Genomic DNA, 14249 nt, shown 5'->3' with positions numbered 1-14249 from the left:
CTTTGGCCGGATAATCCCTTTAAAGATCACACACACTGTTTTTCTATATCACGTGAAAGAGGGCATTATGCTTCTCCCCTTAAGAGAAGGTGCAGCGCAGTAAATTAGATTCACGTTGAGTGGAAGAATTGTCCGATGGTGGAGCATTAGACAGAAATAGATTGCAAAAAATGTCTGAATTGTCGGAGTCCCTAAATTCCAAAAAGATCTTATTGATTGAACTGCTGGACAAAATTAGTAAAGTGCTAAAAAAAAGCCTTGTCTGGGAAAAAAAGTAAAAAAAATCTGATGAACCATTATAAGGTCAATGCAGCACTAAGGATTAACTTTAACCCCTTAAGGACCCAGCCCAAATATACCTTAAGGACCCGGCCATTTTTTTAACATCTGACCACTGTCACTTCAAGCATTAATAACTCTGGGATGCTTTTACCTTTTATTCTGATTCCGAGATTGTTTTTTCGTGACATATTCTACTTTATGTTAGCAGTAAAAGTTTGTCGATACTTGTATCATTTCTTGGTGAAAAATTCCAAAATATGATGAAAAAATTTAAAATTTAGCATTTTTTTAACTTTGAAGCTCTCTGCTTATAAGGAAAATCTATATTCCAAATAAATTATATATTGATTCACATATAAAATATGTCTACTTTATGTTTGCATCATAAAGTTGACAAGTTTTTACTTTTGAAAGACATCAGAGGGCTTCAAAGTTCAGCAGCAATTTTCCAATTTTTCACAAAATTTTCAAAATTTGATTTTTTCAGGGACCAGTTCTGTTTAGAAGTGGATTTGAGGGGCCTTCTTATTAGAAATACCCCATAAATGACACCATTATAAAAACTGCACCCCTCAAAGTATTCAAAATGACATTCAAAAGGTTTGTTAACCCTTTTGGTGTTTCACAGGAATAGCCGCAAGTTGAAGGAGAAAATTCAAAATCTTCATTTTTTACACTCGCATGTTCTTGTAAACCCAGTTTTTGCATTTTTACAAGGGGTAAAAAGAGAGAAATTTTCTTAAAATGTGTAACCCAATTTCTCTCGAGTAAGGACATACCTCATATGTGTATGTCAAGTGTTCGGCGGGCGCAGTAGAGGGCTCATAAGGGAAGGAGCGACAGTGGCATTTTGATGAGTGAGTTTTTCTGAAATGGTTTTTGGGGGGCATGTCACATTTAGGAAGCCCCTATGGTGCCAGAACAGCAAAAAAAAAACACATGGCATACCATTTTTGAAACTAGACCCCTTGAGGAACGTAACAAGGAATAAAGTGAGCCTTAATACCCCACAGGGGTTTCACGACTTTTGCATATGTAAAAAAAATATATATATTTTTCACAAAAATGTGTGTTTCCCCCCAAATTTCCCATTTTTGCAAGGGTTAATAGCAGAAAATACCCCCCAAAATTTGTAACCCCATCTCTTATGAGTATGGAGGTACCCCATAAGTTGACCTGAAGTGCACTTTGGGCGAACTACAATGCTCAGAAGAGAAGGAGTCATATTTGGCTTTTTGAGAGCAAATTTTGCTCCGGGGGCATGTTGTATTTAGGAAGCCCCTATGGTGCCAGAACAGCAAAAAAAAACACATGGCATACCATTTTGGAAACTAGACCCCTTGAGGAACGTAACAAGGAATAAAGTGAGCCTTAATACCCCACAGGGGTTTCACGACTTTTGCATATGTAAAAAAAATATATATTTTTTTCACTAAAATGTGTGTTTCCCCCCAAATTTCACATTTTTGCAAGGGTTAATAGCAGAAAATACCCCCCAAAATTTGTAACCCCATCTCTTCTGAGTATGGAGGTACCCCATAAGTTGACATGAAGTGCACTTCGGGCGAACTACAATGCTCAGAAGAGAAGGAGTCATATTTGGCTTTTTGAGAGCAAATTTTGCTCGGGGGGCATGTTGCATTTAGGAAGCCCCTATGGTGCCAGAACAGCAAAAAAAAAACACATGGCATACCATTTTGGAAACTAGACCCCTTGAGGAACGTAACAAGGAATAAAGTGAGCCTTAATACCCCACAGGGGTTTCACGACTTTTGCATATGTAAAAAAAATATATATTTTTTTCACTAAAATGTGTGTTTCCCCCCAAATTTCACATTTTTGCAAGGGTTAATAGCAGAAAATACCCCCCAAAATTTGTAACCCCATCTCTTCTGAGTATGGAGGTACCCCATAAGTTGACATGAAGTGCACTTCGGGCGAACTACAATGCTCAGAAGAGAAGGAGTCATATTTGGCTTTTTGAGAGCAAATTTTGCTCGGGGGGCATGTTGCATTTAGGAAGCCCCTATGGTGCCAGAACAGCAAAAAAAAAACACATGGCATACCATTTTGGAAACTAGACCCCTTGAGGAACGTAACAAGGAATAAAGTGAGCCTTAATACCCCACAGGGGTTTCACGACTTTTGCATATGTAAAAAAAATATATATTTTTTTCACTAAAATGTGTGTTTCCCCCCAAATTTCAAATTTTTGCAAGGGTTAATAGCAGAAAATACCCCCCCAAATTTGTAACTCCATCTCTTCTGAGTATGGAGGTACCCCATAAGTATACCTGAAGTGCACTTCGGGTGAACTACAATGCTCAGAAGAGAAGGAGTCATATTTGGCTTTTTGAGAGCAAATTTTGCTCGGGGGGCATGTTGCATTTAGGAAGCCCCTATGGTGCGAGAACAGCAAAAAAAAAAACACATGGCATACCATTTTGGAAACTAGACCCCTTGAGGAACGTAACAAGGAATAAAGTGAGCCTTAATACCTCACAGGGGTTTCACGACTTTTGCATATGTAAAAAAAATATATATTTTTTTCACTAAAATGTGTGTTTCCCCCCAAATTTCACATTTTTGCAAGGGTTAATAGCATAAAATACCCCCCAAAATTTGTAACCCCATCTCTTCTGAGTATGGAGGTACCCCATAAGTGGATGTCAAATGCACTGCAGGAGCGCTACAATGCTCAGAAGAGAAAGAGTCACATTTGCTAATTTTGCTGAAATGGGGGGGGGGGGGGGGGGGGCATGTCGCATTTACTGCCAGAAAAGCAAAAAATGTAAATACATTTCTTTGGAAAAAGGACATACCTCATATCTGGGCGTAAAACAGATCTCCGGGTGCACACTGGTCACGGAGGAACAGGAGGGCAGTCAGGGGCCTTGAGCTTCTGCCTATGGAGCCAGAACAGTGGGACCCCCCCTCAAGGGGCATTATATGGGGTACGCTAATAACTAACAAGGGGTACAGTGGGACATAAAAGGATAAAACAGGTTATGTTCCCAGAATGATGACCCAGAGCATAGCCAAAACTAAAAAATATGCCCACCCCAAACCCTATGCTCTGAATCATCATTCTGGGAATGTGATGTGTATGGCCGTCCCTAACATGTTGCCTCAAATGCGCACCCCGCTCAGGTGGAGATAGAGAGCACTGCACATTTGAGGCAACATAAAAAGTCCCCGATGATAGTGACTCAGTGACCCATGACCCAGAGAAAAAAATACCCCCAGAGGTCTTATCAGTTTTTTTTTTTTTTTTTATGAGAGTTTTTTGGGCAATTTAGTGGTTTTATGGGGTTAAAACTTGGAATGTACTCTGGACTTGGTACATTGGGGTCAAATTATGGAAAATTAAAATGAAAAGGGAAAATTTAGTACTGCATGGAAGTGTGATACTCCCTGAAGCAGTTTTTAATGCAGAGGCCCGGATGATCGGGGCAAGTGTCACATTGATAGGTGGTGTCCTTCCGTATCCCCCTCCTGTTACACACTCTGCATTTTTTCTGGGATCGTCCCTTCTTTCCAGTGTGGGGGACCTCACCTGGAAAGTGTTGGCCTGGGACGATCCTGGCACCTATTACTCCAGTTCCTTCTGAACTCCGGCCTGCTCTTTCCCGGTCAGCAAAGATCAGGACCTTTAGGACTTCTTCTTGGAACTGAAGGTATGTCCCTGTGTTGCCAGCGTTCTGGTACAGTACAAAAGAGTTGTACATGGCAACCTGTACCAAGTAGACCGCAACTTTCTTGTACCATACACGTGTTTTCCGCATGGCGTTATATGGCTTCAGGATTTGATCAGAAAGATCAACTCCCCCCATATACCGATTGTAGTCCAGAATACAATCGGGCTTGAGGACCGTTGTTGTGGTACCTCGCACAGGGACAGGTGAGCTGCCGTTACCATGAATAGTGGTCAGCATAAGGACATCCCTCTTATCCTTATACTTGACCAGCAACAGGTTTTCATGGGTAAGGGCACGGGACTCACCCTTGGGCATAGGTGTCTGAACAAAATTTAGAGGGAGGCCTCTCTGATTCTTCCGCACGGTCCCACAAGCGGACGTCGATCTGGCGGCAAGGGATGTGAAGAGAGGGATGCTGGTATAAAAGTTGTCCACGTACACGTGGTAACCCTTATCCAGCAATGGGTACATAAGGTCCCAAACGATTTTCCCACTAACACCCAGAGTGGGGGAACAATCTGGGGGTTCAATATGGGAATCTCGTCCCTCATACACCCTAAACTTGAGAGTGTACCCGGAGGTACTCTCACAAAGTTTATATAGCTTCACGCCATATCGCGCCCGCTTCGAGGGAATATACTGGCGGAAGATGAGTCTCCCCTTAAAACTGATGAGAGACTCATCTACAGAGAGCTCCCTAAGCGGTACATAGGCCTCCAAAAATTTGGCCCCAAAGTGATCGATGACCGGCCTCACTTTGTAAAGCCGGTCATAGGTGGGATCACTTCGGGGTGGACATGCCGCATTATCTGCATAATGCAGGCATTTCCGAATGGCCTCGAACCGCTTCCGTGCCATGGCCATACTGTACAGCGGGGTCTGGTATAGGACGTCCCCGCTCCAGTACTGCCTGACACTTGGCTTTTTGATCAGGCCCATGTGCAGCAAGAGGCCCCAAAATGTCCTCATTTCTGCTGCACTGACAGCGTACCATTCATTGGACCTGGCCAAAAAAGAATCAGGGTGGTGGGCGATGAACTGCCTGGCGTACAGATTCGTCTGCTCCACCATGTGATTGACCAGGCTCTCACTGAAAAAATAACTGAAAAAGTCAAATTCAGTGAATCCAGCCGTGTCAATCCGGATTCCGGAGTCGCCAACAAACTCCGGAATCCGTGGCTGATAACCCTCTGGGGGTCTCCAGACAGGTTCACCGGAAGGGAGCTCCGGTAAAATTGCCTGGGGGGTCGGACTCCTAGTACGAGCGGCATCACCACTCGCACTAGTGCCAGCCACTGGGGCACTTTCATGGGGGGTGAGTGGCCTCGCCTGGCGGCGTCTCCGCCGCCGTGCAGGGGGCTCATCATCAGTACTAGATGATGAGGAGGACGATGAAGAACACAGGAATGTTGGATCTTCATCGTCCTCACTGACAGATTCGGAGTCGGAGGCAAGAAAAGCGTATGCCTCCGCTACCGAAAATGCCCGGCGAGCCATCGCCTTTTTCTACGGTGGCGGGGGGCGGTGGTGGGGGAGAGGGGTGGGAGGGGGTGTGTGTGGGGGGTGGCGGGGATGTATGTAGTGTGTGTGCTTGGTGTATACTATATATATATAACGGTGTGTGATTAGAAATCACACACCGTTATATGAACAAAAATAAACAGCTGCGGCCAAAAAAAAAAGGGGGGCCAAATGCAGCGCCCTGAACCCCTAATAGGGCCCAGGTCAAGCTAAAAAATCTCAGGCAGACCCTTGGGGACCTATTAGGGGGTCAGGGGGGGGGGATTTTTTTTTTTTACTTTTATTTTACTGTTTTACACTATTTTTTCCTACCTTTCCCTGGGGGTTTTTCTGTCCCTGCTCTATGGGGGATCGTCGGTCCTGAGGGGGCTCCAATCCTCACAGGGGGGGGTCCCTGGCACCTCCGAGCAGCTTTGCCCGCTGACTGAACTCAGCTAACGGGCAGAGCTGCAAGAAGATGCAGTTAACCCCTCCCCCGCCGGCTGCTATTGGCTGGACGATCGTCCAGCCAATAGCAGCTCTCCTGGGGGGGTGACGAAATCGCCACCTCCCCATAGATACAGTGGGTGATAGGGGGTGTATTGTACACCCCCGATCACCTTGTATCTTCGGGTCAGCGGGTCACATGTGACCCGTATGACCCGAATCGCGGCAGATCGTTAGTGTGAATTCACCAACGATCTGCCGCGATCGCCGACATGGGGGGGTCTAATGACCCCCCTGGGCATTTGCGCGGGATGCCTGCTGAACGATATCAGCAGGCATCCCGGTCCGGTCCCCGCCCGGCGCGCGGCGGGGACCGAAATTCCCACGGGCGTATGGATACGCCCTGGGTCCTTAAGTACCAGGACGTCAAGGCGTATCCATACGCCCTAGGTCCTTAAGTGGTTAAGCACTGAATACCCAAATAACTATATGTTGCAACAATGGTGTTGTTACGTACAATGTCACCATACCCTTTGCAAACTACTATATTTAACAGATCAAGGCCCCCATGAGGTGACATCAGCATAGGCATAAGCATGGGGTGGGGTGTGGGGGCAGAAAATAATCTGCCAAGGAAGAATTTTCTTTGCATATTTTCTATGTATTAATCTTTACTTTGACATCCTGGAATCCCCCTGTATTCTGACAGAAGAAATGAGACGTTGCATACTTTTATTAACAACATGTGGTTATTGTAGAAACAATGCAGCAGTTCCTGATGTCAGTTCCGTAGTGTGCACAGGGAACCCCAGACAGGTGCAACACATTAGCAAATAAAGTCCATCACCACAGAGGTACTGTGCAAACACATTCTTTTTAATAATTCAGTGTAATGTGCATGGTAATTAGTAGCTTATGCGTTCGACTATAGCATCATGATATGATTAAAGAAAGTTTCTGAAATACGTAAGCTACTAGTCACCATGCACATGGTTGTATGTGGTTTTGTATGTTGGATAAATACAGGGATGTGAGGCAGATAAGTGACAGGAGCATGATTCTTATTCTTAATTTAGGGGCTACACGGGCATGTTAGTGTAAAAAAATTTAAAAAAATGTACACTAACATGCGGGTGTTGCCCCATACTTTTCATTTTCAAAAGAGGTAAAAAGAGAAAATGACCCCCAAAATTTCTTCAGAATAAAGGAATACCCCGTTTCAACCTAAAATGCTCTGCGGAGGCACAACAGGGCTCAGGAGTGAGAGCGTGCCATTTGAGGCCTAAATTGGTGATTTGCACAGAGGTGGCTGATAGTTACAGCAGTTCTGACATGAATGCAAAAATAAAAATGAAATGTAATAAGGGGTACAGTGAGCATTTACATCCCACAGGTGTCTGACAGATTTTTTGAACCGTCGTCCGTAAAAATGAAAAATTAAATTTTTCATTTACACAGCCCACTGTTCCAAAGATCTGTCAGATGCCAGTTCTGCACCATGGGGGCTTTGTTAAAGCCTTCCATTCCAACCAAATTCTCTCTCCAAAAGCCCAATGGGGTTGCAATATTTTTTTTCCTACTACGGCTTGTGAAAATGAAAAAATTGGGGTAACACCAGCATTTTATTGAAAAGATTATTTTTTTATTTTTAACATCCCACTTTAACGAAAGTTCGTCAATCACCTGTGGGGTGTTAAGACTCATTTTACCCCTTGTTATGTTCCTTGAGGGGTGTAGTTTCCAAAATAGTATGCCATGTGTTTTTTTATCACTATTCTGGCATCATGGGGGCTTCCTAAATGCGATATGCCCCCCCAAAAACCAATTCAGCAAAATTCGCTCTTCAAAAGCCCAATGTCGCTCCTTCCCTTCTGAGCCCTCTAGTGCACCCACAAAGCACTTTACATCCACATATGGGGTAAAACAAGTGTATGGGAGGTGGTGTAATGGCCACGGCGCCCCCTTCCATAGACTTGCATTGAGGGGGCGTGTCCAACCCCCGCAGAATGCGCACAGCATACGGAAAATTAGGCTGGCCAGTGGAGTACCCCTTTAAGCCAGGCTGCAATCTTTAAACTGAAAACTTCAGTCCCTGGCAGTTAATCCATTACATAACATGGTCAAAACATGACCCCATGTAACAGAATGAAGGGTTCTCCTACCTGATCTGCAGCCCAACGATGAGATTGCGGGGTATAGACCAGTCTCCATGGCAGCTGTGTAGAGGAAGAGCTGTGCAGTTTCCCACAGCAACCAATCAGATAGCTTTTTTTAATTTTTCACAGGCCTCTTTTAAAAATGAAAGAAGCAATCTGATTGGGTGCTATGGGTAACTGCACCACTCTTCCTCTCTACAGGTTTTGATAAATCTCCCCCATAGTACCTGCCATGGATAAGTCTGTGCCAGAGGCATGACTGTATAGATTGCCTGTAAGCATAACACTGACTAGCATAATACAATACACTACAACAGAGATCACTGGTAAAACACCCCAAGTGGGCCTAGTTAAAAAGTAAAAAAAAAAAAAAAAAAAAAAAGTTTAATAAAATAATGTCAATAAAATCCTCCCACACAACATAATAAATAAATAACAAAAAATATATACGATCATGGCTTTAAATGTTGGCACCACGGAGATTTTTCTAGAAAATGAAGTATTTCTCGAAGAAAAGGATTGCAGTAACACATGTTTTGCTATACACATGTTTATTCCCTGTGTGTGTATTGGAACTAAACCAAAAAGGGGAAGATAAAAAGCGCAAATTGGACACACCAAACTCCAAAAATGGGCTGGACAGAATTATTGGCACCCTTAACTTAATATTTGGTTGCACACCCTTTGGAAAAAAATAACTGAAATCAGTCGTTCCTGTAACCATCAATAAACTTCTTACACCTTTCAGCCGGAATGTTGGACCACTCTTCCTTTGCAAACTACTCCAGGTCTCTATCATTGGAAGTGTACCTTTTCCCAACAGCAATTTTAAGATCTTTCCACTAGGGATCGACCGATATTGATTTTTTTAGGGCCGATATTGATAATCTGTGACCTTTCAGGCCGATAGCCGATAACTTATACCGATATTCCGGTATAAGTTATCGGCTATTTCTCCGTTGCAGATCAAAGCGGGCGCTTTAAATCAGCGAACTGCAGCGGCTTTTGCGGGGCCAGAGACCGCCGCCCACTTCTCTGCCCCTGCCTGTCCTGGCGTCCTCCTGAGTCCAAACACCACCACCGCTGTCCCATTGCCTCCCCATCCTAGGTTTTATAATTACCTGTTCCCGGGGTCCGCGATACTTCTGGCTCTGGCGGCATCCTGTGCTGTCACTGTGCGCACTGACAGTGATGTCGTGTTGAGGATGTCACTCGTCATTGCGCAGCGCACAGCAACAGCGCAGGATGCCGCAGGAGCCAGAAGTACTGCGGACCCCGGAAACAGGTAATTATAACACCGGGGATGGGGAAGGTGATGAGGCAGCGGTGGCGGCGGTATGTGGCCAGAGGATGGGGGAGGCAATGGGGCAGCGGCGGCGGTATGTGGCAAGAGAATGGGGGAGGCAATGGGGCAGCAGCGGCGTTATGTGGCCAGAGGATGGGGAGGCAATGGGGCAGCGACAGCGACGGTATGTGTCCAGAGGCTGGGGAGGCAAGGGGGCGGCGGCGGTCGTCTCTGGCCGGGGGGCAGGGCATTATCGGCAAGGTAATTGCCGATACCAATAATGTTCAAAATCGTGAATATTGGCCGATAATATCGGCCAAAGCGATAATCGGTCGATCCCTACTTTCCATAGGTGTTCAATGGGATTTAGCTCTTGACTCATTGCTGTCCACTTCAGAACTCTCCAGCGCTTTGTTGCCATCCATTTCTGGGTGATTTTTAATGTATGTTTTGGGTCATTGTCCTGCTGGAAGACCCAAGATCTTGGACGCAAACCCAACTTTCTGACACTGGGCTGTACAGTGCCACCCAAAATCGGGTCCCAAAAATTGGTAATCCTCAAATTTCATGATGCCTTGCACACATTCAAGGCATCCAGTACCAGAGGCAGCAAAACAACCCCAAAATTTTATTGAGCTTCCTCCATATTTCACTGTAGGAACTGTGTTCTTTTCTTTGTAGGTCTCATTCCATTTTTGGAAAACAGTAGAGTGATGTGCTTTACCAAAAAGCTCTATCTTGGTCTCATCTGTCCACAAGATGGTTTCCCAGAAGGATTTTGGCTTACTCAAGTTCATTTTGGCAAAATGTAGTCTTACTTTTTTATGTCTCAGTGTAAGCAGTGGGGTCCTCCTTGGTCTCCTGCCATAGCGTTTCATTTCATTTAAATGTCGATAGTTTGCACTGGCACTGATGCTCCCTGAGCCTGCAGGACAGCTTGAATATCTTTGGAACTTGTTTGGGGCTGCTTATCCACCATCCGGACTATCCTGTGTTGACCCCTTTCATCAATTTTTTCTCTTACATCCACGCCCAAGGAGATTAGCTACAGTGCCATGGGTTTTAAACTTCTTGATGATGTTGCGCAATGTGGACAAAGGCAAATCTAGATATCTGGAGATAGACTTGTAACCTTGAGATTGTTGATATTTTTCCACAATTTTGGTTCTCAAGTCCTCAAACTCTTCTCCTCTTTCTGTTGTCCATGCTTGGTGTGGCACACACAGACACACAATGTAAAGACTAAGTGAACTTCTCTCCTTTTTGTCTGCTTTCAATTGTGATTTCTATATTTCCCACACCTGTTACTTGCCTCCCAGGTGAGTTAAAAGGAGCATCACATGCTTGAAACAATCTTATTTTTCCACAATTTTTAAAGGGTGCCAATAATTTTATCCAGACCATTTTTGAGGTTTGGTGTGACATTGTGTCCAATTTGCTTTTTTTCCTCCCTTTTTTGGTTTTGTTCCAATGCTCACAAAGGGAATGAACATGTGTATAGCAAAAATTTGTTACTTCAATCCTTTTCTGTGAGAAATACATAATTTTCTAGAAAAATTTCAGGGGTGCCAACATTTGTGGCCATGACTGTAAGTAAGGCTCCTTTCTCACTACAGGTTGTGCACGGTAGGTGATGTCCGTTAGGAAGATAGCTGGAGAAAAATTTGTGCTTGCAACGTCTTTCTCCCACTATCTTCGGCTGCAATAACGGGAGTTATAACGGACGTTAGAGGAATCTCATTCAAGTGAATGGGATCCTCTTTGCCTATTATGACTCCTGTTAGGCTCCATTAGAATAACGGACTATAAGGGCGGTCAAAGTGGAAAAAAAAGAGCCCTTAACGTCCATTTGTAGTGGAGCCTCTTTCTTAGTGTGAAAGTAGCCTAAATATACATATATAACACATTTGATATCACCACGTCTACAACAAATAAATAGTTTTTCCTGCACAGCAAAAGCTGTAAAAAAAAAAAAAAATTTTATGCAGAATTTTGATAATCTGCCTCCCAAAATATATATATCTATAAATGGAAGTCAAAGGTTCCTAAAATAATAACAGTAAAAACTACAACTTTCTCCGCAAAAAACAAGCCCCCCAACCAGTTACCTCCAACAAACAATATTGGGTCTTTGAATGTGGCAACTTTTTTTTTTTCTTTGTGTTTCTATTGTGCCAAACTAACTTAAAAAACTAAAAAATAAATTTAATTTATAATGTTACCTTTGCTGCATGCTAAATGGCTTAATTATCCCCTTAAAAAAAAATTATAATAATAATAATGATGAAAAAGAAAAACTTTAGAAATGGTTTGAGCTGTAAGGCCCAAATTGGCTTGGTCACTAAGGGGTTAAGTACTTTCTAGTTATGGTTTACAGACAAGCTATAGTTGGTGATATTGTAGTCAAATATCTTTACATCAATGTATGCGGTATATATGAAAAAAATAGGAACAAACAGAATGGCGCTAAATAATGGTTGGAGTAGATTGTCCCAATAAATATGGGAATATATATATATATATGTCTCTCTAAGCAGACACATACATACACACAGATTAGCAAGATGTATGGTGAGCAGTGATGGTTAGATCTGCTGCGGGTATAGATAGAGGATTGGATCTCACTCACCTATTCGTGTTGTGGTGCAGGCACAACACTGTTTAGCGCATAGGAGGAGTGCCGGGTATTCTCGAGGTCCTCTGGCTGCCCGGCATCCAGTCCCGATCAATAGCTGTGTCTGTCTAGAGTAAGTGGAGAAGTGGTCCCGAAAGGAAGCTGCTCCAGCAGTTTCCAGGGTAGAAAAGATGGATGATATCCGTGGCGCTTTGAGGGTATGTAGCAATGAAACAAGTGTCCTGGGTTCGTTGGGCTAAAAATTAAAAAAATAAAAATAGTATAAAATAGAAAGTGAAAAATGACAAAGCCGGGGTCACCCTGCGAAACGCTTTGCTCCCATACTTTTCATCTTTTTTCACATTTTTATTTTATTTTAAGCTATTTTTTTTATTTATTATTATTATTTTATTCTATCTAAATAAACAAGTAGCCCAACGAACCCAGGACACTTGTTTCATTGCTACATACCCTGAAGGCACCATGGATATCATCCAACTTTTCTACCCTGATTACATCAATGTGTGATAGACCTCACTATGCTTTATTGTAAAGTACCCCTCAGAAATGTTGAGGAGTATATTTACTCTACTGAATCATATTTAGTGCAACCTCTAGCTACAAGGTAAAATAAAACAGAGATGAGTCCACATGAGAAGTTTAAATAGTTCATTTTTCTAATCTGAAAACCTGATTCACTTGGGATTGATTTGCCAGTCATTTTACTGACGGGAAAATTGCATTTCAGATTTTTAAAGATGACTCTTTTCCAAGCTCATTCATTTGGCATGTTGAGGAATAACAATTTACAGAGGTATTCACTTGTCATTTACAGAGATTCTGAATTCTTTACCTGCTAATAAATGCTTTAAAAGCCATTTTGGGTTAAAAAAATAAAATAATTAATTGTCTTAAAGAGGAACTCCAGTTTATTTTTTTCATTTGTATTATGCTCACCATCACTAATCCTACAGCGCCTTTTTTTTTAGTTCCAACACAGATGCCTCCATGCATTTTATTGGGACATATGATAAAGTCAAGTATGACACACAGAAGATCACAGTGTTTAACCCCTTAAGGACACAGGACACTTGTGCTATAAGGGAATAGCCAGCTTTGTCTTCGCATTTTTTTTCAAGAATGTCTTTGTATTTTTGCCCATTCATCCTTCTTTCAATTATGTGAAGTTTGCCAGTACTATTCGCACAAAAGCCAGTCTACACCATGATGTTCCCACCTCCCAAACTTCACTGTTGGTATGGTGTTTTTAGGGTGTGTATTATGTCATCCAAACAGTTCAATTTTGCTCTCATCTTAACGCACTATATTCTTCCAGTATTAAGGTACGTTCAGCGCGTATTGCGCTTCAGATCCACCGCTGAAGGACCGCTGTATGTAGCTCATAGAGCAGGGAGAGTGCCTGCAATGTGTGCGAGTACACAGCGCATGCGCAACTTGCACATCGCTTCAGTGTGTCTGCTTGTAGCGGTGTATTGCTGCTCCGAGCAGACAAAGGCAGCATACTGCGGTCCTTCAGCGGCATATCCGCAGCGTAAGATGTGTTGGGGATCCGCCTGTTTGAACGTACCTTTAGACTAAGTTTCCACTTTTTTTTTTTCTGGCAGTTTTTGGAAAACTGCCACTACAGTTTTTGAGCCAAAGCCACAAGTGTATTCAAAAGGAATATAACATATAAAAGGAAGAACTTACACTTCTCCTCCCTTGGATCCACATCTGACTTTGGCTCAAAAACTGCAGTGACAGTTTTCCAAAAACTGCCAGAAAAAAAAAACAAGTGGAAACTTAGCCTTAGGCTAAGTTTCCACTAAGTTTTATTTTTTTGTGGCGTTGTATTTATTTATTTATTTTCAAAAATCACCAGAAAACTGCTACTGATTTTCCCTACGTTTCGGCGTTTTTTTTCTGGTGTTTTTGCCTTTGAGTGGAAATTGCATTTTTGGCCCCTTTGGCATTTTTTTCAAAAATTTTTTCTAAAAAATGCAGTAGGGATGGAAAAAAATGTATAACAAAATTTTTATTTTTTATAACAAAATGTTTATTCATTTTTAAACAGGGAACAATTTATGTGGGTGGGCAGGGACCTAAAAATGTAGCTGACAATAATACAAATGTAAAAAGGGACCGTTTAAATGTAAAAATTATATAATTTTTATAATTTTGTTAAAATTTGTATTAGAAATGTATTTTAATAAAGAATGTGTGTGTGTGTTTTAACTTTTTTCACTTTTTTCTTTATTTTTTTAGAA

General features: G+C 42.6%; 1 protein-coding gene across 4 annotated transcripts in view; it reads left to right on the top strand.

The window, feature by feature from the left end:
• STXBP5 (syntaxin binding protein 5) overlaps positions 1–14249 on the top strand; it is a 530024-nt gene that overhangs the window by 288653 nt on the left and 227122 nt on the right. The gene's annotated exons all lie outside the window — the stretch shown is intronic.

The sequence above is a fragment of the Hyla sarda genome, chromosome 3 (genome assembly GCF_029499605.1).
Source record: "Hyla sarda isolate aHylSar1 chromosome 3, aHylSar1.hap1, whole genome shotgun sequence".
Classification (NCBI taxonomy): Eukaryota; Metazoa; Chordata; class Amphibia; order Anura; family Hylidae; genus Hyla; species Hyla sarda.
The sequence above is the reverse complement of the archived record's forward strand: the minus strand, read 5'-3'. Positions and strand labels throughout refer to the sequence as shown.